The sequence below is a fragment of the Rana temporaria genome, chromosome 4 (genome assembly GCF_905171775.1).
Source record: "Rana temporaria chromosome 4, aRanTem1.1, whole genome shotgun sequence".
Classification (NCBI taxonomy): domain Eukaryota; kingdom Metazoa; phylum Chordata; class Amphibia; order Anura; family Ranidae; genus Rana; species Rana temporaria.
Window position 1 is genome coordinate 35136100 of NC_053492.1, and position 26192 is coordinate 35162291.

Consider the following 26192-nt stretch of genomic DNA (forward strand, 5'->3'; position numbering starts at 1 on the left):
CACCCAAAACTAATTTCATTTGCCATCAAGTCAGAAATACTTCAACATTTCCTAATGTACAAGAGCAAAACAGAAAATCCTTACAATAATGGACATATATTGAGAGGGCCTGAAGACATTCGCTAACACCCACAAATGAAGAAAGATAGGAAAAAAACAGAACACCATAAAATCAACCCAGACAACACAAAGTTGATATTCTCAAAACATAATTAAAAAGGCAAGACATTTTGTAAGAAAAAAAAAAAAAACATCCATGTAATCCGTAGTACTAAATGACATATTGATATGCTAAAATGGCAATTATATACAAAGTAGGTTTCTCATCAATTACATACTGGAATTAAAGAAATATGGAGATGGTCTAAGCCTCAGAGGTCTTTTGCAGGGGTGATGAGATTTTCACAGATCATCCATTTTACGATCGTCAAGAATCTTTTGAAATCAATCCAGAAAAATATCCCAACTCTCAAATGACAATCTATTCAATATGGCCATTCCATAAAACATCAGCCGTCATACTTGCGGTTTTGTGTGTTGTCAGTTTTTCTACGTTTTTAAAAAACTACAGTATATTCTGAAAAACACAGAAAAAAAACAAAAAAAAAAAAAGTATAGAATACCTCGAAACTCACTGCAACAGAACAAATTGGTTCCCAAATGTTGGTCTATTTGAAACCTCTACCAGCGAAGACATCTGAAAAAATAAAAGCAGACTGTCTTTTTCCCTCCAAAAAGAACTTGCATTTCCTATCACTTGTCGAGGTAATATTTACACAGGGAAATTTAGGCGCATTACAGCAGATAATAATGTGTATAATGTGAACATACGGAAGGGACTCCAGGAAGGTTTCCAAGTCTGAAAAAAGGTGAAAAAAAAAAAATGCATAGACAAAAATAGAAAATGCTAAGTCGCCATCACTTCTGACAATATAGGCAAACTGAACTGCTATAAAACAGTATGACAAACATCTGGAAAAAGTAGAAGTAATCCAAATAAAAAATGAATAAATCTACCTGATCAGTTCTTCTTATAGCTTTAGTACTTTACGTGTGCTTGGTTTTTCATCTCCTGCTTTCCAACGCATTCTGAAAAACACTGAGAAAAAGTGTACCAGAATACATGTACACTTACCAAAGCAGAACAAAAAGGTTCTTATGTGGGGTTTTTTTTTGGAACATCTGCAATTTAAGACATCTGTAAAAGAAATCCAAAGAAAAAAAAAAAATGTTCTTTCCCACCCAGATCATCATTTCATCTATCACACATTGGGGAAATATTGATGGATCAATGTTTACAGGAGTAAAAAGAAAAAAATCGTACACAATATTGGAATATTGAGGGTGAGTCAAGTTTGATTGCCTATTTAAATTTTTTTTTTAAACTAAACACTACAATAGGACCATTATAGTCATAGTTATGAAATCAAATACAGGGAAACTTAATTCATCTATACACATCATGGCTAACACAAAGAAAGGGCAGGGCCAATTTAAAAAAAGGAAAAACATCCATTGGTTTATTCATTCTAAACTATAGATTGATATAGTTACTATTTAACCATTTTTAACCTAACACATCAATTACCATTATAGAGCCATTACAGAAATCTGATGACTGAACCTCAAGTCTTTAGCAGGGGTGCTGAGGTTTTTTTTTTTTTTTTTACAGACAATTTTACAATCAAGAATCTGTTGAAATCAATTCAGAAAAGCATCCCAACAACCTCCAAATGACCATTCATTAAACAGTGTTAGTCCCATAAACCATCTGTTGTGCTTAACGCCTCATGTCATTGATTATGTCTCAAATACTTCACAAGGCATTCTGAAAAATACTGAGTAAGACAAGAAAAAACAAAAAAGGGACAGAATACCTGGAAACTTACTCAAACAAATCAGGAGTCCCAACTTGTCATCTAGCAACTTCCACTAGTAAAGACATCTGTAAAGAAATCCAAAAAGCAGACCGTCCTTTCCCCACCCAGATATCAGTTTCACTTGCCAATACATTAACAATGCTTATCCAAGAGAATATACAGATATGTTGCTGGAGATCAAACATTTTACGATAATGGTGGATATACCGGAGGGGGTTTCAATGTGTTTCTAAACTCTGAAATAGAAGTAAGGCATAGAAACGAAATAGGACATCCAAAGACTATCACCAATTCTGACAATATAGACAAACTAAACTGCTATAAACAGCACGTTTAAAAGCATAAAAAAAAAAAAAAAAAAAAACACACAGGACAATGTTAGAAAAGTAAAACATTAATTGAAAAAATTGACATAGAACTTCTATATAGCATCTGCCATTGTACTACATATCCGTCATTTCTAATCTCACGTTTGTATTAATTTCCCTTTTGGATTATTAAAATATTCTGAAAATGTGAACAATACATGGCAACTCACCGAAGAAACTTCACAGTATGAGTTTTTCAGGAATTCCCACTATAGCAGAGGTATCTGAAGAAATACAAAAGACGACCTGTCCTTTTCTACCCAAAATCTAATTTCATGTGCCATTAAAAGTCTAGGAAATGTTGAAGTATATCCCAATGTAGACAAAAGCGAAAAGAAAATCCTTAAAATACTCCAAAACCAAGACACAGAACTAGGACATATCAAATCATTAAGACAAACAACTTCTGTATAGAGCATCATGGATAAAACAAAATGAAAAGGCAAGACTAATTAAAAACATCCATTTGATTAGTCATTCTAAACTACATATTGACATGCTAAAATGGCAACTATAATTATATATAAAGTAAGTTTATCAATTAAATGTTGGAATTACAGAAACATGGAGATTGTCCGAGCCTCAGAAGTCTTTTACAGGGGTGCCGAGATTCACGGATAATTGTCTTCCAATCCTCAAGAATCTGTTGAAAGCAACCAGAAAAATATCCCAAAAACTCCCAAACAATTCTTTCAGCGGGGCCACTCCATAAATCATCTGCCAGTGTGCTTTCAGTCTGTGATGTCAATTCTTCTCAGTTTTTTTTAACTGTAGCTAAAAAAACACTTTACAATGCATTCTGAAAAACACAGAGGGGAAAATATGGAATACCTGGAAACTGCAATGCAGCTGAACCAACTCCCAAATTGTTTCTCTCAATTTTCTAGTAGCGAAGACATCTGTAAAATAAATTCAAACAAGACTGTCTTTATCCCTCCTGCAGGTTCTCTCATTTGCCATCAACTTGTCAAAATAATTTTTATTAAATCAGTGAAAATTTAAGAGGTGGATATGGAGATAGTCCCGAGCCTCAGAAGTCTTCTGCAGGAATGTTGAGAATTTCTTGGACAGTCTTCCGATCAAGTATCTGTTGAAATCAATCCAGAAAATATCCCAAAAACTACCCGGACAAGTTATTAAAAAAATTCATACTTGCAGACTGTTGGCAGGTTTTCATCTCAGTTTTACTGTTTTTACTAACCTGGAAAAAAAACATGAGAAAAAACAAGGGGAACAGAGTACCTGGAAACTCACTGCAACTGAACAAACCAGTTCCCAAATGGTTTATCTGAAACCTCCACTAGTGAAGACATTGCAAAGAAATTCAAAAACATTTTCCCTCCATCACTTGTCAAGTTAAAAATCTCAAGGAACAATATAAAAGGTGCATTACGAGATTAGAAAAGATCTTGATTGTGGTGGACATACTGAAGGGCTCCAGGAAGGTTTCTAAAATCTGGAGAAAAAAAAATGAAGGTGGAAAAAAAAAAAAAAATACATCGACACAAATCGGACATTAAGATAGTCATTACATCAGACAATAAAGGGTAAATGAAACTGCTATAAGCACCATGAAACATCAAGAAAGGTTAACTACATATTGATTTGCTAAAAAGTAAACTATAATTATATACAAAGTACCTCCTCTTCAATTACACTTTGGTAATAACAGGTGATAACTGCCATCGGGGTAGCTTTATGTGAAAGAATTGTTGGCACCAACCATGCAAACTGTCCTAGCATCAGAAGTCTTCTGCAGGGGGACTGCAATTTTCACAGAAAATCCATCTTACGATCAGAAAGAATCTGTTGAAATCAATGCAGAAAATTTCCCAACTCCCAAAATGACAATTCATTCAGGGCCATTCCATAAACCATCTGCTGTTGTACTTGCAATCTTTGTGTTTGTTATATGTTACCGCTGTTACAATACTTCACCAGGCAATTGATAAATACTGAGAAAAGGGGGATGGAATACCTGGAAACTCACTGCAAATGTCTGAAACTTCTACTAGTGAAGGCATCTGTGAAGAAATTGAAAACCGAAACAGACGATCTTTTCCCTCCTGAAGGTACTCATTTGTCATCACATAAATGTAATATTTATCCAGGGCAACCATATAAAAAGGTGCATTACAGCAGGATGCTTTAAAGGTTTTTATAATTTGGACATATGGAAGGGGCGATTCAGGAATGTTTTCAAGTCTGAAAAATAAGTAAGGTGGAAAAAAGGCAGACACATACACCAATTGGACATCTGAAGATTAATCTTCACTTCAGACAATATAGGCAAAATAAACTGCTATAAATGGCAGGACAATGGCAAAAAATAAAAAAGCACTGTAACAAACATCTGGAAAAAGCAGGAACAATCCAAAGTGGAGAAGAAAAGAAAAAAAAAAAAAAAACATCAGTTGATCTTCCTATAGCCATTGTACTTAACATGTGTGCTCGGTTTATTTTCCTTATAGCTACTGTACTTCACATGTGCTCGGTTTTTCATCTCATGCTTTCCAACGCATTCTAAAAAACAGTGAGAAAAAGTGTACCAGAATACGTGTACAGTTACCAAAGCAGAACAAAAAAGTTTGTGGTTTTCAGGAGTATCTGACATTTAAACGATCTGTAAAAAATCCAAAAGAAAAAAAAAACAAAAGAAACTGTTCTTTCCCACCCAGATCATCATTTCATCCATCACATGTTGGAGAAATATTGAAGTAATGGTGGATATACTGGAGGGGGTTTAAATTAGTTTCTAAACTGAAAAAAAAGATGAGGGTTGGAAGCATAGAAATAAAAATAGGACATCAAAAGACAATATTGGCAAACTAAACTGCTATAAAAAGCACGGTTAAAGCATCAAGAAAAGACAGGGCCATGTTAGAACAGTAAAACATCTACATTTGAAAAAACTGCATATAATTCTCTATAACATCTGCCATTGTACTATAGGCTTAATTTCTCATCTCACGTTTGTAGTAATTTACCTTTTGGATTAATAAAGTATTCTGAAAATGTGGACAATGCCTGGTAACAAGAAACTTCCCAGTATGAGTTTTTAGGAACAGCTGCTATAGTAGAGATATCTGAAAAACCCCAAAAAACACAACCTGTCTTTCTACCCAAAATCTAAATTTCATTTGCCATCAAAAGTCTAGGAAATGTTTTAGTATCTCAATGTAGACAAAATAAAAATCCTTACAAATAATGGACATTCTAACAACCAACAAAAGATGGGGAGGGAAGAAAAAAAAAGGCAGACACAGAAATAGGACATATCAAATCATTAAAAAAAGACAAACTTAACCTCTGTATAGTGCATCATGGATAAAACAAAAAGGAGGCAAGATCAATTTATTAAAAAACATCTGATTATAGTCATAATAAAAGAAATATTGATATGCTAAAATGGCAACTATAATCATATATAAAATAAGTTCATCAATTAAATGCTGGATTTACAGATATATGGAGATTGTCCGAGCCTCAAAACTCTTCTACAGGGGTGCTGGGATTCACGGATAATCTGTCTTCCGATCCTTAAAGAATCTGTTTAAATCAATTCAGAAAAATATCCCAAAAACTCCCAAACAAATCTTTCATCCGGGCCACTTCATATAGCATCTGCCAGTGTACTTGCACTTTTTTTTTTTACTGTTGCTAAAAACACTTCACAATGCATTCTGAAAAACTTCACAATGCATTCTGAAAACACTGAGGGGAACAAAATGTAATACCTGGAAACTGCAATGCACCTGAACAAACCAACTCCCAACTGATTTATCTGAATTTTCTAGTAGCGAAGACATCTGTGAAAGAAATTCAAACAAGTCTGTCTTTTCCCTCCTGCAGGTGCTTTCTTTTGCCATCAACTTGTCAAGGTATTTTTTTATAATAAAAAGTGAAAATATAAGGAGGTGCGTGTCAGAAGATAAAACATTTTATAGATAATGGTGGATCATACAGAAGGGGCTCCAGGAAAGATTCTGAAAATGCAAGGTAGAAAAAAAAAAAAAATGCAGACAAAAACCAGATAAACACTTTAGACGACATTGACTGTTATAAACCGCATGGCTGAGGCATTAAGAAAAGCAGGATAAGCTTTGAAAAGAAAAACCATCTACCTGATGAGTTGCAAAAATTACATAGGACTGCTCTACAAAGCATCGATCATTGTACTTGCATGTTACGAGTGTTGCATTCCCTATCTCATGCTTTCCGACGCATTCTGAAAAAGTGGACCAGAATATCTAGCAACTCAAAGAAAAAAAAGTGCCTTTCAGGAAGTACTGCCAGTAGAGATATCTGATGAAATCCAAGACTGCCCCTTTTCCCAAATGTTTTTCATTTACAATCTCTGGGAAGTGTGGAAGTATATCCCACAAGAAATCCTTACAATAACGGTGGACAAATTGGGAGGGTTTGAAGATGGTTTGTTTGTTTAACACCTACAAAAAGAGGCAAGATGGGGAAAGAAAAACAAAAAGAGGCAAGATGGGGAAAGAAAAAAAAAAAAAAGCGAACATGCACAGAAACATCATATTATTAAATCGGACACAATTGATCTTCTGTATACATCATGGGTAAAATAAAACTATGCAATTTTAAAAATGCATGTAATCCATTGCACTAAACTTCTTAATATGCTAAAGTTTTCATTACATGCCATTACAGAAACATTAACTGTCCGAGCCTCAGAAGTCTTCTGCAGGAATATCGAGGTTTTCACTATTGTGGTGCTGAGAAAATGCATCTTCCTATTGGACAGGGAGGGATCTGTTGAAAGCAATCACAAAAAATACCCCAACATTCAAATGACAATCCTTTTAAAACGGAACCATTCCGTAAAGCATCTGCCATTGTACTTGCAGTCTTCTGCGTGCTGTCAGTTCTTCATTTCAGTTCTTTATCTATTGCAGTTGGTGTTTTTCAGAATGCATTGTGAAAAATATTCAGAAAAAGGGGGACAAGCATACCGGGAAACTACAATGTAATAAAACAAACCAGCTCCCAAATGGGTAATCTGAAACGTCCAATAATGAAGAAATCCGAAGAAATAAGGTCATGAATGTACTTTCAGCTGCCATCACTTGTCAAGGCAATAAGGTTTAGAGCAGTGATCTAAGTGCATTTCAGGAGATAAAAAATGGCAAATATCCTGAAGGGGGCTCCAGGAATAATACTGAAGTCTAAAAATGGAGAAAAAAAAATACAAAAATCGGACATCCTAAAGATCAATATCACTTCAGGCAATATAGGCAAAAATTAACCGCTATAAACAGCATGGCTGAAGGATTAAAGGAAAAAAAACATCTACCTGCTCAGTTGTAAATCAAAACTACATAGGACTTCTCTCTAACGCATTTTCATTCCATCTCATGCTTTCCATTACATCCTGAAATATACTAAAAAAAAACAAAAAAAAAAAAACACTACCAGGATATCTAGCAACTCACCAAACCCAAAGAACAAAAAAGTTCTCAAAGCGATCTTTCAGGAACATTTGCTGGTAGAAAGATCTGAAGGGGGGGGCATCTTTACAAAGATGGGCATACTGAAGGTGCTTTGTGAAGGTTTCCAATGTCTATAAACATAGTAAAATAGGAACAAGGCCCCTGCATGGAGGGGAAACAAATACATCTCACATTCAAAGATTATATTGGGACTCTTCAAGCTTCTTAAGGGGTTATGAGATTTTCATGTATAAGCCATCTTGTATTGCCATGTAGTGTTGAGAGCAATCAATAAAAATATTCTAACAGCCCCCAAAATGACAACTCATTTAATACTCCATAAACCATCTGTCATTGTACTTGTATGTTGTATATTCCTCCTCTCAGTTGAGCTTCATTGCAGTTCAAAAGCTTCTAAAAGCATTCTGAAAAACACGGAGAAAAAGTAGAGAATACCTGGCAGCTTGAACGGAAAGTGAAGGTCAAACCAATTTCTAACTAGACTTCCAGGAAACTCCTAGTGAAGACATCCAAAATGCATACTGTCCTTTTGACATCCAGAGATCATTTGCCATCACATGTCAAGGTAATATTTATCCAAGGGAACTTTATTAAGATGATATATTGCAGGAGAGGTTTATGATAAAGGGAGGACACACTGGAAGGCCCCAAGAATGTTTCAAATGTCTGAATAAAGATGCAAGGTGAAAAAAAAGGGCACAAATAGGGTAGACGGAAATCACCACCACTTCAGACAATATAGACTGATAAAGTGCAAATTTTCTTCAATAGAAACATGCAATTGAATAAATCTACAATGTATAAAATGTAGCCAACAGTGATCAATAGCAAAATGCTCAGTGCAAAAAAACTCCTCACTCAGTATTAAGATCATAAAGAAGCAAATACAAAAAAAAAGTCCATAAAGTGCTCAAACACAATGCAGACCCATATAGGCAATTTCTTTAATCATGCTTCACCATCCACGCAAACTGTGTGCCAAGCCTCTGACCTCAAACCTACGGGTCTAGTCACACCAACGATTAAAAATGTATAAAAACTCACACGAGCGGTGACGCAATGCATAGGGAGAAGCCGGGTGAAAGTCACTTCCGGTTGCAGCCGGAAGTATCTGTTATACGAGGAAGCCGTTTGACTTGTTTGTACATGCAAGATACATAGGGGATTCTCTATAAAGCATCTGCCATTGCACTTCTGCTTATTATGTGTGCTCCACTTGTCATTGATTGCTGCCGGACGCATTCTGAAAAAATAAATAAAAAAGGGGACCAAAATGCCTGGCAACAGTGCGTTGACCCAAGCTAAAGAACAAGCAAGTTTCCAATGTGTCTTTCAGGAATTTCTGCTAGTGTACATAAACATCTGAAATCTTTCCCACCCAAAAATAAAATGTATATCCCAAACGTACATTTTAGAGAAGAGAAAAAACTCTAAAATATGGACATAAAGCTTTAAGGAGTTTTTGAACACCTAAAAAAGTAGGAGGATGGGGGGGCAGGAACAAGCACAGGAATATCATATCAGACAGTTCAGGCAAACTGAACTTCTTTATCTTTGATAAAATGAAAAACGGCAAGACCTATAAAAAAGGTTAGAAAGAAAAAAAAAAAAAATCTGACCAGGCCTATATATATGATCAAAGTAGCTCCTATGCAATTACACGGTGGCCCTCACAGGTAATCCCTATGCGATCCTTGTAGCTGGAAATAATGAATTGTTGACATTAGCCATACAAATATATTTTTGTAATGCCTTGGCCAAACCTATATATAGTACAAGATGACTTTCCAAGCTTCAGAAGTCTTCTGCAGAGGTGGCAAGATTGTCACAATATTATATCCATCCACAATATATCCATCCATCGGCCAAGATCTGTTGAAGCAATTCAGAAAGATATCCCATCCACCCACCATATAACCATTCAAAAACACAGCATCTACCATTGTACTTGGATCCCATGTGTCTTCCATTAATCTCCTCAAAAGCTCCCCAATGCATTCTAAAGGCGCAGATAAAAAGGGGGACAGGATAATTTCAAACTCACCAAAAAAGGAGTCCCCCAACTTGTCTCAGAAAAAAGTGCATATTTAAAGACATCTGCAAAATAAATTCAAAAGTAAACTATCCTTTTCCCACCCAAAAATTATTTGATTTCCCCACCTCTTGTCAAGACAATGCTAATGGTTATCCCAGTGAGAAAGGGTGCATTGGAAAATATGAAATAGTGGTGGATAATATTCTGAAATGACTTCCAAGCATGGTTCTAAAGTCTGAAAGATAAATAAGGTTGGGAAAAAAAACAAAAAAAACTGGACAGAAACTGAGCATCCCAAGATAAAAAATAAATAAATATTTGGGAAAACAAACATGGGTAGTAAAAAATAAAAGAAATGTCAGGACCAACAGGGAAAAGAAAAATCAGCCATCTGATCAATTGTACAAAGCCACAAAATGAGATGCTGGAATAGGAATTTAAAAGAAATTACCTCCTGATCAACTACAATGTAGGAATCCACAGATCATTATAATGGTATTTGGTCAGCTGTATGTGAATGACGAATTGTTGACACTAACCATGCATATATACTGTTTATCTTCTGTGGGTCTTACAAAAGAGTGGAGACTGCAAGCTTCACAAGTCTTCTGCAGGGGTGATGTGCTTTTCCGATAACCCATCTTGCTATCAGCCATAAACTATAAAAATCCATACAAAGAAAAAAAAAACCTGCTGTTGTGCTCCATTTTTCACCTCATGTTTCCCAGCACACGATGAAAAACATTGAGATAAATTGGAATCAGAATCAGAATACCTAAGCTGAAGAACAAGAGATGTTTGACTTATCTTTCAGGAACTTTTGCTAGTTGCGATATCTTCAAGTAATCCAGAAAACAAGTCTGCTTTTCCCACCCAAAATGTATTAATTTGCCACCACAAGTCAAGGAAATTGTGACTAACTCATCATACAGAAGAGAAAATAGAATGCCGATAATGGACATACTGGAAGGGCACCAGGAAGGTTTCTAAGGTCTAAAAAAAAAAAACAGGGAAAAGGAGACAGAACATCCAAAATACATGGGAACTGTCCAAGCTTCAAAATGCTTCTGCAGAGGTACCGAGATTCTCCATGGATAAGCCATCTTGATAGTGGCTAGGTACTGTTGAGAAATAAGAACATTCCAAAAACAGCCCCCAAATTATTCGCGCATTTATGTCTTGTCCATTCCTCATCCCACAGTTGTGTTTCACTGTGGCTGAGATGTTTCCCTATGCATTCTGAAAACCACAAACCGGGCCAGAATTTCTTACAGCTCCCCAAAATTGCTGGAAAAACATCTCTGAAAGACATCCAAACAGTAGATGTAGTACATGAGTAGCACTTCCCCACCTAGAAATAATTTCAGTTGTTAAGGAAATATTTTTTATACCAGTGACCAAAATGGTGCACTACTAGGAGATAAAAATAAGGGCAGACACCGAAGGGGCTTCAAAAACGTCCCTTAGGTCTGGAAAATGGAAAGATATACAAAAGATAATTAGCACCACCAAAAGATCGTCACATTAGACAATATAGGTAATCTCAACTAACTTAAAAAGTATGGTAAAATAATGAAGATTTAAAATAAAAAATTAAAATAAACTGATTATAGAATCAAATACAGATCACCTGTAATTCTAAGCAAAGCACCATCATTCATGAAATGGTCTCCAAATGTCACTGCGTCTTTATGGTAGCTGTAGAATAACCTAAAGATACAATAGAAACGTACTGTAGTTTCCTTTGACAGCATAGAACTACAGAGTTTACCGGCTTCAAGTCTTCTGCAGGGACTTGAGATTGCATGAATAATTCATCTGCCGCAAGCTGTTAGGAGTTATTAGGAAATGTTATGGCTGAACCTCAACAACTGTATTTATAAAACATCTGTGCCATGTGCCAGTGTATTAGCGTGTGGTCCATTTATCACCAATATATAATTTTTATTAAACAAAAATTTAAAGGTAGACAATGCAGACCAGATGCAAGCTTTCCTACACCCACCAACATTCTTTTTATTTGCAATGACTTGTCAAAGGGTTTAACCATCTCAATGTACACATAGAAGTATATTGAAGGAAATCTTTTAATGAGTTAATGAAGGCTCATTTAACAATGAAATCGTTTTTTAATGCAAGGTTTTTTTAAGGAAATTTGTTAATACCACACTTTTATATCTCGAGGTTTTGGGTTTTTGTAGTTCCACTTACATTTTTCAGATGGACGAATTCTTGTATAGTTTGACACGGGTGGATGAGTTCTTGTCGTTTATAATGGTATTGCAGGTTTCTAAAACACATGAAATAAACCCCCTAACAGTCATGTGTGACACAACTGGCTGAAAGCCATCTACTGTGGTGTAAATCATTGATGTAATTAGACTACCATCTCAAAACCACTGAACATCCTCTGCTCTTCCAATCAGAAGCATAGCAAAGGTTTTAGAACATTTATGATTGTCATTTTGAGCAATATCTTTGGATAAAAGCACCCTTGTAGCAGTCATGCTGTAATAAAGCACAACATGCCCCTCTATGCATTAACAACTGCTCTCCCCCCAAACAGAACAAGTGTTTTCATCTGGTAAAAAGAACCTTGACCTTTTTGTGAGCGAATAATTTTTACAGCCATTTGGCCAATGAAGTGCTGCATCCTTTAGGCGTTGTTGCAGACTGCTGTCTGGAGTGTGCTACGTTTTTAGGTATGGTAGTTTTGTACCTGATCCAATCACGCACTAACTTTTATGCATGGTTTCGTGTCATATTTCACAGTGGTTAAAAACATAATCAAAAACTTGTGATTTCAGAACGCAGCACCATATTCATTAATACAACCTTACATGTGTTGTCTGACTAAATCAGACCTGCTCTCATCCTTGTGCAGTCCCAGTAGAGCAGAGCTCAGCCTGTGCAGGAGACGGCAGCCCAAGGAGTGAATTAGTTGTGCTGCTGCAAAGGAGGAAAGAGCAGAGCAAGAAAAAAAAAAAAAAAAAAAAAAGTCTTCTCTGCTGCCAAGCAGGGCTATGTGAAGGAAGTTAAGTTTTAAGGACTGGACAATCCAACACAATCCAGTTCCATGCAAATGAGCCTTCCAACACATACATGCTTTTTTTTTTGTGAAATTCAGCCTTTTTTTTAGTCAGTTATTTTACAAACTAAGCATCCGGTTTGATGAGCATATCCATATTTATAGACATTTGTACCCAATTTTCATTTCAGAAATATTTCATGGTTTTTGTAGACAAAATAAAATAAAAATTAAGGTTTCACACAAATGAGACCCTTTGTCGTGTGTATAAATTTACAAAGTGATATAATTTTTCCTCAATGAACACAATTTTAGACAACCTTCCCTTCTAGTGTTTTCATAAATTTGCACAAAAGAGCAAAGATGGGACTTCCCACTTACTATCACGAGATCTCTCATATGCATGCTGTACATTGGGGTTACCTTATTACAACTCTAACCCATGTCTCTTTCTTCCAAGATTCACACGCTGTGTGAAGCCTAAATGATCTGCCCTTAACTCAAGATGGCCACAGCCAGAAATACTGGGGGGGCCCCCCCCCAATATGATATCTCAACAAAATAGAGAGAAAACATGGACGGAGGGGGAAATAACCATCTATTAAAAATGAATATATTTTGCAGTGCTCAGATGATGTGCAGTTCCACTTTAGGTAGAGTACTGTCCAAGTGCATATGCCACAGGAAACCAGCTTATGATGCCAGAAACTTTAGCCACATGCTGACATGGCATCAAATCTATACACTCATTAGCCTATTCAGGGATAAAGAAGCCTGTTTATAGTCAAGATTCTTGAATGTTTAGCCACATACTAATCTGTACATTGACAAGTTAGCACTTCCTCTGCTGAGCCTGCATCATTTTCTCTTACTATGGACAGTTGTAGCAGCAGGAAAGGCTCTAGCACTATAACCCGCTACAATGTATCCATGCACTTTGCACCCACATCCCTCCATACAGCATAATAAGTAATATGGCATACAGAAGTGGTTATATAGTGTAATCTGGCTTTGATGGGGTTTTCCTCCTACTTTGGAGGTACTTACATACATTGGACTTTTCATGAACAAACTGGAAATCTTGTTTGCCATGTTTTCCACCTCAAGCAACCCAGCAGGAAGGCTACTTAGAAGTATCATCACTTTGGGTAAACTGAAATGTAAAGAGTAGACTGACTAAGCATTAGGCTGAACTGCCTAGTTACATTGCTTGCAACAGTAGGCAATACAGTAGAAAATCCCAAAACATGCATTAAAAAAAGTTCCCCATCAAAATGCTGTCCACAACAAAAGCAAATTCTATTTTACTTGGATTTAGAAAAGTTGCTGTCTAGGAATGATTGGGGGCATAGGTTTCATTTGACAACAATAGAAGTAGATGATTACATGGGAGGTAAAGGTATAATCAGCCTCCATGACCATGCACTCCCCTCACTGGTGTCAGCTTTGCCCAGTAACATGGAGAAAGGATGTCTGGAATTACATCCCCAATTAGTAAAGTGTTAACACAGTGGTTTGTAGCACTTATCCTTAATGGCTGCAAGATTAAGTGCCCAACATGTGCTGGTGGCTGGACTGTGCTTACTTGACAGAACACATCAGTTTGTCAAAAAGCCAAGTATATTAATTAGGTCAATACTTTCGTGTTTACATGCAGTTTAGAAACCATTAGAGTACTTACTGATTCTGAATTTACACCACACCTTGTTGTTTTCTTTATAGTCTTGTAGCACCATATTAATTTACTGGATTTTCACTTTGAAATGCTCTAAATACCCTTTTCTTGGCAGGAAAGCGTTCCTCCAACAAACTTAGCATTGCTGAGGAATGGGGGTCCAACCGGGTCAGTTGACAGGCACTGGCCAGTTGGCACAGCTCAGTACATACTGGATGGCGCAGTCTTATTTTGGACACTGCAAACATGAAAATAGAGGCGACAATGAAAGTGGACGACACTTCACAGTGTCTGAATTTGTGCAATAAACCAAAAAAATACTAGAAGTTTGTATGTTTGTGTTGCCTTGAGCGTAATTGAGCATTTTTTTTATAGTGGTGTCAGTGTTGATTTACCTGTTGATCTTGCCAGTTTCAGGCGACACCACTAGGCCAGCAGCCCCCAATACTGCAGGAGCGTTATCGCCTCTGATGGACAGGAAGTGGTGATCCATCCAGTGACGCTGTTGGTTTCCTGACAGCTGATCTGATCAAACTGCCAAGACTGGGTCCATCTTGCTTCAGTAAGGTCAGCGAAATCCTCAAGCAGCTTCTCCCCTCACGCAACCCCAGAGGGCAGGGATGGGATTACTAATAGCAAGTAAAAAGGTATTTTTATTTTTCATTACAAAACCAGAAGAGTATTTGTGTTACCTACCCAATTCCCAAACTAAAATTATTTTTATATACCAGGTGTTATTTCCCACCATCCACCACCACCCAAACTAAAAACCATTTTTCATGCCACGTGTTCCCCCCACCCCCATCTTACAGTGTCTGGTCATGAACTACTACATCAGGATAATAAGTACAAGATCCACAACAAAGTTAAAGGTTTCATCCAGATACATTGTATAGATTATTAATATGTTGAATTGCCTTTGAGGCAGTGTGATTTGATTTACGGAATCATTTAATTCACTCAGGGGTGAAGAATTGATTCTGTTCAGAATATTACAACCAACACTAATTATACCACAAGCTCAGTGAGTTTGCTTTGAATGCTCCAGAGGATGAAAGACCCAAGATATAAAGTATTTACACAAATTACCTCAACTGTTTGCAGACATTCTTTGAGACAGTTATGTTCGTTACTCGTACACAACTTGATACCTGGATTCTTCAGCCTGTTCTAGATCGCCTGTGCCTTGGAGAGCAGAGGAACGCATTGACTTAGCCTAAATTGTTGTCGCTCAGGGGGCGATTGAAATCCTGCCAAGACCACACAGTGTACCACAGCAGGCAGATTTTTTTCTAGAGTAGCAAAAATGAAAGCAGTTTTTAATATTTGTATGGAAAAACCATAAAACTCCCCCTATAGATGCCAGTCTTGGGGCATTACTCAGGTTGTTAAGCTGAGCAGTGCCCCTGATATGCATAAAAACCTTGCAGAACAGAATAGCAGCAAGTTTTTGTACAAAATGGCATGCTTTTGATTTGAATAAGCACACTTTTGTATGTACATGCAGTAAATCATTTGCATGATCCATTCCCCTGGCCATACCTTTACCACTACCTAAAGTCGAGCCATACCATTTCTGCGATGTAATAAGTTCTTTCCTATGTGAAAAGCTCTCGCCTGGGCAGAACGGGCCACAGTTGGGGCAAGACTCCGCTTTTAGGACCAAGTAGAGAACGGGAATGGGGAGGAAAAAACAAAGGCATGAATTTTGTCTGCAGGCTTGTTATACGTAAACAAAAAGGCCACAATGTTAGAGCATTACATATAAAACCCAATGTTTTGGGGACTTAAATGGGAGCAACTACAGAGGAATTGCTTAAGGCAATTTTTGATAGGGTGGAGAAACATTAGAAGTAAAAAACGTAGGTTTTCTGTTTGGCACTGCTTAAAGGATTCTGTCACTTCCTGTTCTGGGAACACAATAGGGCCCTAAACACTAAGTACACCCCCTCCCCATTTAAACATTATCAGTTTTTCACTTTTGTGAAAAGGTGGTCCCTGAAATAGGAAAAGTTTCTAAAAAAACAAAAACAAAAAACCTGCATAATAGTTAATTTGACAGGGGCTCTAAGCCCACCAGTAAGCAAAAAAGTAGACCCTTTAAGCTCGCTTCACATTTACTTATTTTGATGAAAGTGGCCCACTATGATTTGATGTAAAATTTCAGCAATACTTATAACTGATGGTGTGGTTGTTGGTGTCCATTGAACATGCAGACTTGTGGTTGACGTTTTAGTACTCATCTGCCAGAGAAGCTGATAATACCCTTGTTTTCTTCTCCTTGAGACTGAGTAACCTGCCCTACAAAATTAAACCAGAAGTTTTCACAAGTAAACATCCTCACTCAGAGGAAATATAATATTCGGAGGAAAGCCTGTCCACAAAAGCAAGGTTCACCGTTTTGACGAGAAGTTTGTTATTAGAAATGTAACCAACACTGTACTTAACATAACCTTTGCAGAATAAAGTACTCTGGGGGTTCTGGAATACTGCAGTTTTTGTCCGGCCCACTTCAATGTCTGACAAACAGCTCTGAGCACATTGCACATGACCTTTAACAAAGATGTTGAAACAAGACATTCATCTGTAAAAATTTTAATTCAGAAAAAAGTATTTGTACAATCACATAAAATGGCAAAAATTATGAATCACATGGGTTACAAATTACAAAAACAGCAAGGAAAGATCTTACTTGAAAACCTCTTAAAGCAATTTTCTGAAGAGTCACCAGAAAACCACACAGATAAAATGCCTAGAAAGAAAATCCAAACTTGTCACAATGGCAACTTTATACATATACTGTGCTCGTGTTTTGGCTGAATTTGGGAGCTTAAAGGGACTGGTTAACTAGTGGATGGTAACAGTACAAGTAAACTAGGGCAAATAAAGTAATGCCAAGTTAACGATACCATTTGTTGAACTGGAAAGTCTACAGGTAATATAACCATCTAGCATAGTGAGCTTAATACCCAAGGTATAAATATACCACATTTAAGGGCAGTTCTTATTGGCATAGCATCCATGAGTTTAACTTCCTGCAGGAACATTGAGACTAATGGGTTACCAGTCCTGCATTTGAACTGGAGTTGCTATGTAGAATTTACAAGACTTCCAAAAATATAGTTCAACATAATATTGAATGGAAAAATCCATAAGGACTTACACTGAGATTCTAGATTAGATACTTTGTGTATAGTGGGTAGTTTATATTTGGATGTTGCTTTTTCATTTGAGGGGGAGACACTCCATTAAAGTATTCTTACCAGATAGAGAATGCTTGGCTATTTCTTGACACCCAAAAACTCTGGGATCGCTCTCTTGCTTACCAAAACGCTGCACCTGGCCACCTAAGGATGCGGTATCTTCCCCAGGATGTGATATGAAGTATAAGAAGCTCTAAGCTGATAGGAATAAACATACAAATATTTGCATGTTACCAGACTCCAGAACAACTTGCAACAAGGGTGTCTGGTGTAAGGTGGAGGTCTAGGGTGGAATGAGTTACAATTATGAACATAAACCTAGGAAAGAGATTAAAAAAAAAATATTACACAACTCCCCCCCAGTAGGAATCCTGTTATCACTAGATAATTTAGAAATGGTGATAAACATTTTAAAAGGATGTTAACTACAGGATAAAAAATACAAATTAGAGACTTCCTTAAAAAAAAAAAAAAAAAAATGAACCGGGTTACACAGCTGTTGGATCCTCATCATGCCACGTTTGGTCAAAACGCAAGTTGGTCTCCACAACTTCATGCTGTAGATCTTTCACATGATCAGTCCTTTATGATGGAATAGTCCTTTTTGCACAAGTCCATAGGTACATTGATTCAACAAACAATAGTTCTTCCAAGCAAGCATGACACATGATCGGCCATCTTAGCGCTCCTGAATAAGAATAGTGCATTCACAGACTGCTTAAATAATGTACGCTGTGGTATAAATTCACCATTTTACCAACTGCTATAGATTCTGGGCATAGCTTTTCATGTACATCCCACATGGAAATATAATGCAGTAATAAAGAACCCAAGCAGTGTCCGCTTTTATCTATCCATACATGTTTAAGTTTTTTTCTAGAATAGATTAAGGTTTGATGCCATTTACTGTTAACCGACTACCTCTGCTGGAAGTCCATTCCAAGCACCACCTACCCCTTTAGTAAAATACGAAGATTAATTGTGTATTACAAAAGGCAAACTTAAATAAAGCGGTACAGAGGGAATTCATAAAAACAGCAGTAGCTGTGCATAGTAACCAGCTTCTTTAAATGACACTAAACTTCTTGATAAAAATGTGATCCAATATGTTTAAATGCAAGACTGCCTCTTCTCTTTTCCGTTAGAATTCCAGAAAGAAAAGCTTGTGTTTGCAAGAGAATGCCCAGCAATACGTTAATGTAGCCACCCTTTGCTGGCCTTCCACAAGATGATTATACAGCTAGACCCTCCGCTCTATGGGTATTGTAATACGCATAGAGGCATTCAAGTGACCAGAAATCCTGGCATAGCCTGCCCTACGCCAACTTGCATTACATCAGCAGATAGGGACAAACAAAAGTTTGAAAAATAAAAAAGCCTTCAAGCCCCCCCATTTACACTAGGGTCATTTTTCTTTGTCTGGGTACCATACATAGGATTTCCATTATGGATGACAGCATTCACATCAAAGCAATATGGTGCTGTGTGATATTTGAAAAAAGGGACAGCACAGCCACAGACTTCAACGCTAACACATGGAAAACGCATTTAAAATGCATTCTGATTGTATTTGACAAAGTTGTGTACAAGACCCATCCTCCCCTTTCTACTAAAATATCATGCACCTACTCAGGCCATCTTTAGATGATCCCTGGGGGGCCAATTCACATCAGTGCAGCTGTAAAACACGGCTGAAAAATAATTTCCAGTGTCCTATTCACACCATTCCTATTGTGCTGAAATGTCTAAACTGACATCACTGCGCATTAAAAATGACTAAGTGGACAGACATCTTAGCACGAGTCAGTGTGAAGTGACCCTCAAACATCTCTTCAGGGACTCCTATCCCAACTCCACCCAACTACTGAGCTTTTATTTTTCTCCATCAGCTCGCCCCCCCCAGCTTTTACCTTTTGTCCGACCCTATTAGATTGTAAGCTCTTCTGAGCAGAGCCCTCCAAACCCCCCTTAAATTGTAACTGTACATCTACCCAGTGCTTTACAATATAAAGGAAAGCAGTTTTAAAAATGTTGAAATAAAATACACAACCTGAATAATAAAGCAAAAAACTACAAACCTGATTAGACGGCACTAGTGAAGCCAAGCTAAAAAATTAAAGCCATGGTACTTCTAAGGTGGAATAAAAAAAATTAAAAGAAAAAGTTTAGTGTCGCTTTATAAACAAAAAGTTTAGTGTCGCTTTATAAACAACAAACAGATGCCAACTGCCATGCACAGCTATTCCAGTCTTTAATATCCTGCAACGCGTTATCGCCAACATGAGCTATCTACTGGTCTGAGACTCTAATTTGCTATTGCTAATATTTCTATAATTTTTGTAAACTAAAACTGTAGATTAATACTAAAAAACTAGTTTCACCCCAGAAAAGCGTTTGCAAGATAGCTACAATAAGCTATTCTACGCTGGTAGGGCATAGCTGGTTTATTAACTGCGCAATAAAGATGGCCGCCGAGGAAGGAATGTGGGAGGAGCAATGGTGGATGAGTTACAGCATTGCATCGTCTTATACGAATTGATGCACCCACCTAGCTCCGCCCACATACTTCTCAGCGCCATCTTTACTGCGCAGTTACAAAGAAAGGCGTTTATCTGTACAGGGGCTACCCCGTTAATGCCCGAGAGGCAGATAGAAGCTTCTAGAAATGTAAACAACCGATTTCAATAACAGCCCGGTACTATGGTAAAACTGGAACATTCGGTCAGCCGTGTATAAGGCCGACCGAATGTTCCAGTCCTACCAAAGTACCGTGCCGTTATTGAAATGTACACCCCCCCCACCCCAATTACAGTCCTGTACCAGCCCTCTCACTAAAAAAAAAAAACAGTTTACCTTGACAAAAAAAAAACCTATGCAGGTAAGGGATGTTTGTAGATTAAAACTGCGGCTCTAAGGTTCCTTTCACATTGCCGGAACTAAAAAGTCGCACGATTTAATGATAACCCTTCGTAAACCTGAGGTCTACGCACCTCAACTCACATCAAATCAGACCAAAGACGTACAGGGACTACACTTTGAAGTCGCACAGATATGAATGTTTTACACAGGGAATCATGGTCAACGACTTGACATGGGGCTGATGTCCGAAGTCGCACAAGTGTGAAAAGGACCTTAAAAAGGAAAACCCTTGCGCTATAGGTCTTTTACATACCTCACGAAACCTGACTAAAATGCCCCCATGGCATAGCCACATGAGGCCTAGTCAGCAATGCTCACATCCACCATCACAGTAGCCCTTTCTCTGAATCAAACCCCCTCACATAGATACTGCATCAGATCAGTGAGTTCAGCATTGGAGAGCCCACTACTGTGATGGTGGAGGGAAGAAGCCCTTAGAAACAGCCCTCATAAAAAGGTATGCAACCAAATCTATAGCAAGGGTATTCTTCAACCTTAGTCAGAGCTGCAGTTTTTACCTATAGATGTCCCTTTCCTGCATAGGCAGTTTTGCAGTAAAGCTGAACCATCCTTTTCAATAATAAAAAAAATTGAGCAGAAAAAATATATAATAATAAAAAAAAAGCCATTACTTTCACCCCAAAAAAAAACTATTCCCAGAAAAGTTGCAATACACTATTGTACATTGGTAGGGCGTAGCTGGTTGAATAACTGAGCAGTAAAGATGGCCGCCATGGAGAGGAATGAGGGAGGAGCCAGGGCATACGAGTCATTCCCTGCAGTGCGTCACACACAGTGACTCACCCGCCCACATAGCTCTCCTCGGCAGCCATCTTCAATGCGCAGTTACAATGAAAAGACCCCCGCCCCAAGTTTCTCAGTAGAGGTGTAAGCTATTCCCAGATAAGTTATAATAAACAATTCTACACTGGCGTAGCTGGTAAATAACAGGGCAATAAAGATGGCCGCCATAGAGAACAAGGGAGGAGCCAAGATGGCCGCAATGGAGAGGAATGAGGGAGGAGCCAGGGCATACGAGTCATTCCCTGCAGTGCGTCACACAGTGACTCACCCGCCCACATAGCTCTCCTCAGCGGCCATCTTCAATGCGCAGTTACAATGGAAAGCTCCCCCAAGTTTCTCAGTAGAGGTGTAAGCTATTCCCAGATAAGTTACAATAAACAATTCTACACTGGCGTAGCTGGTTTAATAACTGGGCAGTAAAAGATGGTCGCCATGAAGCAGAACAAGGGAGGAGCCAAGGCATACGAGTCATTTCCTGCAGTGCATCACACAGTGACTCACCCGCCCACATAGCTCTCCTCAGCGGCCATCTTCAATGCGCAGTTACAATGGAAAGACCCCCGCCCCAAGTTTCTCAGTAGAGGTGTAAGCTATTCCCAGATAAGTTACAATAAACAATTCTACACTGGCATAGCTGGTTTAATTTAAAATATAAAAAAAAATAGCTGGTTTAATAACTGGACAGTAAAAGATGGCCACCTTGGAGCAGAAGTGAGGAGCCAAGATAGCTGAAATGGAGAGGAATGAGGGAGGAGCCAGGGCGGATGACTCATTGACTCACCCGCCCACATAGCTCTCCTCGGCGGCCATCTTTAATGCGCAGTTACAAAGGAAAACCCGAATTTCTCGGTAGAGGTTTAAGCTATTCCCAGATAAGTTACAATTGGCAATTCTACATTGGCAGGGCGTTGCTGGTCTAATAACTGGGCAGTAAAGATGGTCGCCATGGAGCGGGACGAGGGAGAAGCCAAGATAGCTGCAATGGAGGGGGGAAGGAGACTGCAGTGCTTTACGCGCAGTGACGACCCCGCCCACATAGCGCTCCTCGGCGGCCATCTTCATTGCGCAGTTACAATGGAAGGCCCGAGTATATCTCGAGAGAGGTGACCCCACTCATGGCTGAGCGGCCCATAGAGGCTTCTAAAACGTAAATTCGGTCTTTCAATAAAATCTCCGTACTACGGCGGAGCTAGTCCGTCCAGTCAGCCTTGTCCATCTTCCCTCAGTCCTGTCCCAGCCCTCTCCCCCACTATTAATAGGCCAGTCCGTAGTGTACGAGCCTCCTCTCCTATTAGTACACGGCCGTTGGTACCCCCACCTATCAGCCCACAACACTACCCGCGGTCAGCCTATAGAACCTCCCTGGTAAAACGGTGAATCTATACCCAGCGCACACAGCTATGAAGAAATACCTCACAAGGAGCAAACAAAAAAACAGCCGATAAATAGCACTACATGGACGAGAAGGCGATAGCAGTAACACGGGGGCCCGGGCTTCTCTCTGCGGTTCAAGTCTTCCTCCTTCTTCACTCTTCAAAATCCACGGCAACAGAGACCGCGAGGCTGGGCGCAGCTCTTATTTATCACGAGCGGTGGTCAGACGTCACCCGAACACGCCCATCGATTCGGTGGGCGTGTTTTGGTGACATAACGAAAACAGTGCGATGTTACAGGGCCAGGTGGCAGACGTAGTTTTACATTTTGTACAGCAGATGGAGACAGAGAACCCTCTGGCAGTGGTTACGCAACCAGTCCCGCCCATTTCCGGTCTTCCTCGTGTAGTCCAAGACGACAACGCGGAGGTACACGCATAAAAATACCTTACCCAGTCGTCTCACGTGTATCGCTCCGCGTGACCATATTTGACTATCCGAGATCTGGAACTAGCCAGAACCGATTGCGTAATTTAATAGTCAAATAACAACAGTGCGGATGGATACACGTGAGACAAAAGGAGCGAAAGGTATTAATGGGTATCCCTCCGCGAGTCGTCTTGGATGACACAAGGAGGACCGAAACTGGGCAGAATTGATTGCGTAATCATTAGAGGTGTTCTGTCTCCATCTAGTGTGCAAAAGTTAGATCTACACCCCCCATCCGCTCTGCATCATCCCAATCCTCCTAAAGTTGTTTGTATAAATGGCACCATCTTGTTATATTTTCTCACTGATTTATATCGATTATTTTATATAAAAAATAAAAAGTACTTATACTATATATGGATCGTCTCGTGTCTTTATTAAACCATATCAACTATGTAACCTATACAATAAAAATCTATATATAATCCTCCTGTATTGTAACTATACTGATTCTATATATTGTAAAGCACAGAGCAAACACTATACAAATCATGTATAATAATGTATATAGAGCCAGAACATACCACAGCACTACAAGTCCCAGCAGAGCCAGAACATAGATGACCACAGCACTACAAGTCCCAGCAGAGCCAGAACATAGATGACCACAGCACTACAAGTCCCAGCAGAGCCAGAACATAGATGACCACAGCACTACAAGTCCCAGCAGAGACAGAACATAGATGACCACAGCACTACAAGTCCCAGCAGAACCAGAACATAGATGACCACAGCACTACAAGTCCCAGCAGAGCCAGAACATAGATGACCACAGCACTACAAGTCCCAGCAGAGCCAGAACATAGACGACCACAGCACTACAAGTCCAAGCAGAGCCAGAACATACCACAGCACTACAAGTCCCAGCAGAGCCAGAGCATAGATATCCACAGCACTACAAGTCCAAGCAGAGCCAGAACATACCACACCACTACAAGTCCCAGCAGAGCCAGAATCTAAATGTCCACAGCACTACAAAGTCCCATCAGATCCAGAACATTCCACAGCACTACAAGTCCCAGCAGAGCATTGGGACCTGCAGGTATCGTGGCTGGTTGCTGTCCATACCATCTCGCAAGTATCCAATTCATTCCACATATGAACAGCAGCTAGGAAAAGGAGATTACACCCTGGCACTTACCTTTCTGGGGTCAGCCCAGCCGTGCTTCTACCATCCCTCGTCCCGCCCTTGATGCGATGACGCTTCAGCCAATCGGTAACATGATTACCAGAACCAGATTACCTGATTGGCTGAGACGCCTGTCAGTCTTATCCAAGGAACGCACACACCGTGTGTTCCGAGAATAGACTTCCGGGAGACGAGGGCTGTTCTCTGATAGGCACTTCCGCTCCGTTATTCAGGTAACCAGCACCTTATGTCCAGTTATCTGAATAGACCAGGCAGCTGGCAACCAACAATAACATACATTCATGCAATACAATGCATGAATGTATGTTATTTGCGAGAGGGGATGGCGCTGCAGTACCCTCTATAGACGGCCGCCATCACTGCAGCTAGTAAAGAGTAAAAATGCCATTTTAGGAAAAATAAAAATTCTTAAAGGGCCCGTTTTTTTTTTTTTTTTTTTATGACTACAGGAGGGGGTGCCCCCTATGGATGGGCTGCCACTGGTCTGGACAGCAATTCTTGATAAGAATAATCCTCAAAACATGTCCTGTCGGGGGTACTTGAGGACTGAGGCTGAGAACCACTGCAGTAAAAAGGAAAACATTAAATACTTACCGCTCTGTATTTTTCCTTTCCTGGTGATTATCCATGGCAGCACAAAATCCATGCATATGCCATCATGAAGGCACCAGGAAAGGAGCTTCGAGACAAAATCACACCTGTTTTGTTAGGCCAATCAGCCTATTTCAGCTGCAGCTGTCAAAATCTGTAGCATGAAAAAAAGTAACAAAAAACAAACTTCAAAATTTGAAAGTAATTTTATTGGTCAACAAAACAGGACTTTGAAAAAAGAGCAAGGAAAGCAAAAACAAACAAAAATAAATAAATAATAATATAAAAAATAAACATAGGTCCATTTGAGACAGTAAACAGGATATACAGTAGTTTATGCTTTGGAAATTAACAGAAGATTAAAAAGGCCCACAGATATCTAATAAGGATTGAAACATTAATTAGTCACAACATCTTGAGAAAGATTTAGCAAAATAATGCAGCACAGACAATTACATCAAAGTGAACACCCTAAAAACAACATACATTGACAACCTCACAAATGTTTCATGCGAAGATAGCCCCCCCCCCCCCCAAAATAAATAAATAAACCAGTCAAAAAACCCTTGATCAAAAACATATCTGTTTTGCAAAGACATAAATAAAAGACATTCGATAAGGACACACAAATATAATCTTGCCAGCCGACCCCACACACACTCTTGGCTCTTTTCAGGGCAAGGTAACAACTGCTCTCTGCAAGCTTTATATAACATAGGCTTGTGTGCTAATGAGGCAATTGAAAACACATGCACAGCCCATGAAACACACAAAACACAAGTTCACCCAATGTAGAGACTGAACTTTAAAGTGGGTACACCTGTTAAGGATGTCCTTAAATTACTAACCCAAAAAACACGCTCTATGAGCATGCTCAGAAACATCCAAGTGCTGTTCACACACAAAAAGCAACATAAAAAAAATCTAAGTCCCTGGGCATGCTCAGATCACCAGAAATGCAGAGGCAAAGCCCTGTCCAAAATGAATCACATCATCCAGCATGCTACAAAATTAGAGATAGGACAAACACCCCCTGGTCCGGGTGGGCAAACAAAGAGCCTAACGTGGGCAAAAGTTATACCATAAATACCATTGCAGTCTATGGGAAATGACTTGTTCATTTTGCTAGACTCCACTTGGCTGTCTTATCTTCTAGTAATTGGCCTTAAAATGGGTATGGGGGCCCAGGTCCCACCTAAGGGA

At 38.9% G+C, this 26192-nt stretch overlaps 1 long non-coding RNA gene across 1 annotated transcript; it reads right to left on the reverse strand.

Moving 5' to 3' along the window:
- Positions 1 to 554: 554 nt before the first annotated feature.
- On the reverse strand, positions 555 to 20412 carry LOC120936114. The gene is made up of 2 exons (XR_005748591.1): positions 15550 to 20412; positions 555 to 15089 (listed from the first exon to the last, which is right to left on the reverse strand). It is a non-coding gene; the product is annotated as an uncharacterized LOC120936114 (long non-coding RNA).
- Between the last annotated feature and the right edge of the window lie 5780 nt (positions 20413 to 26192).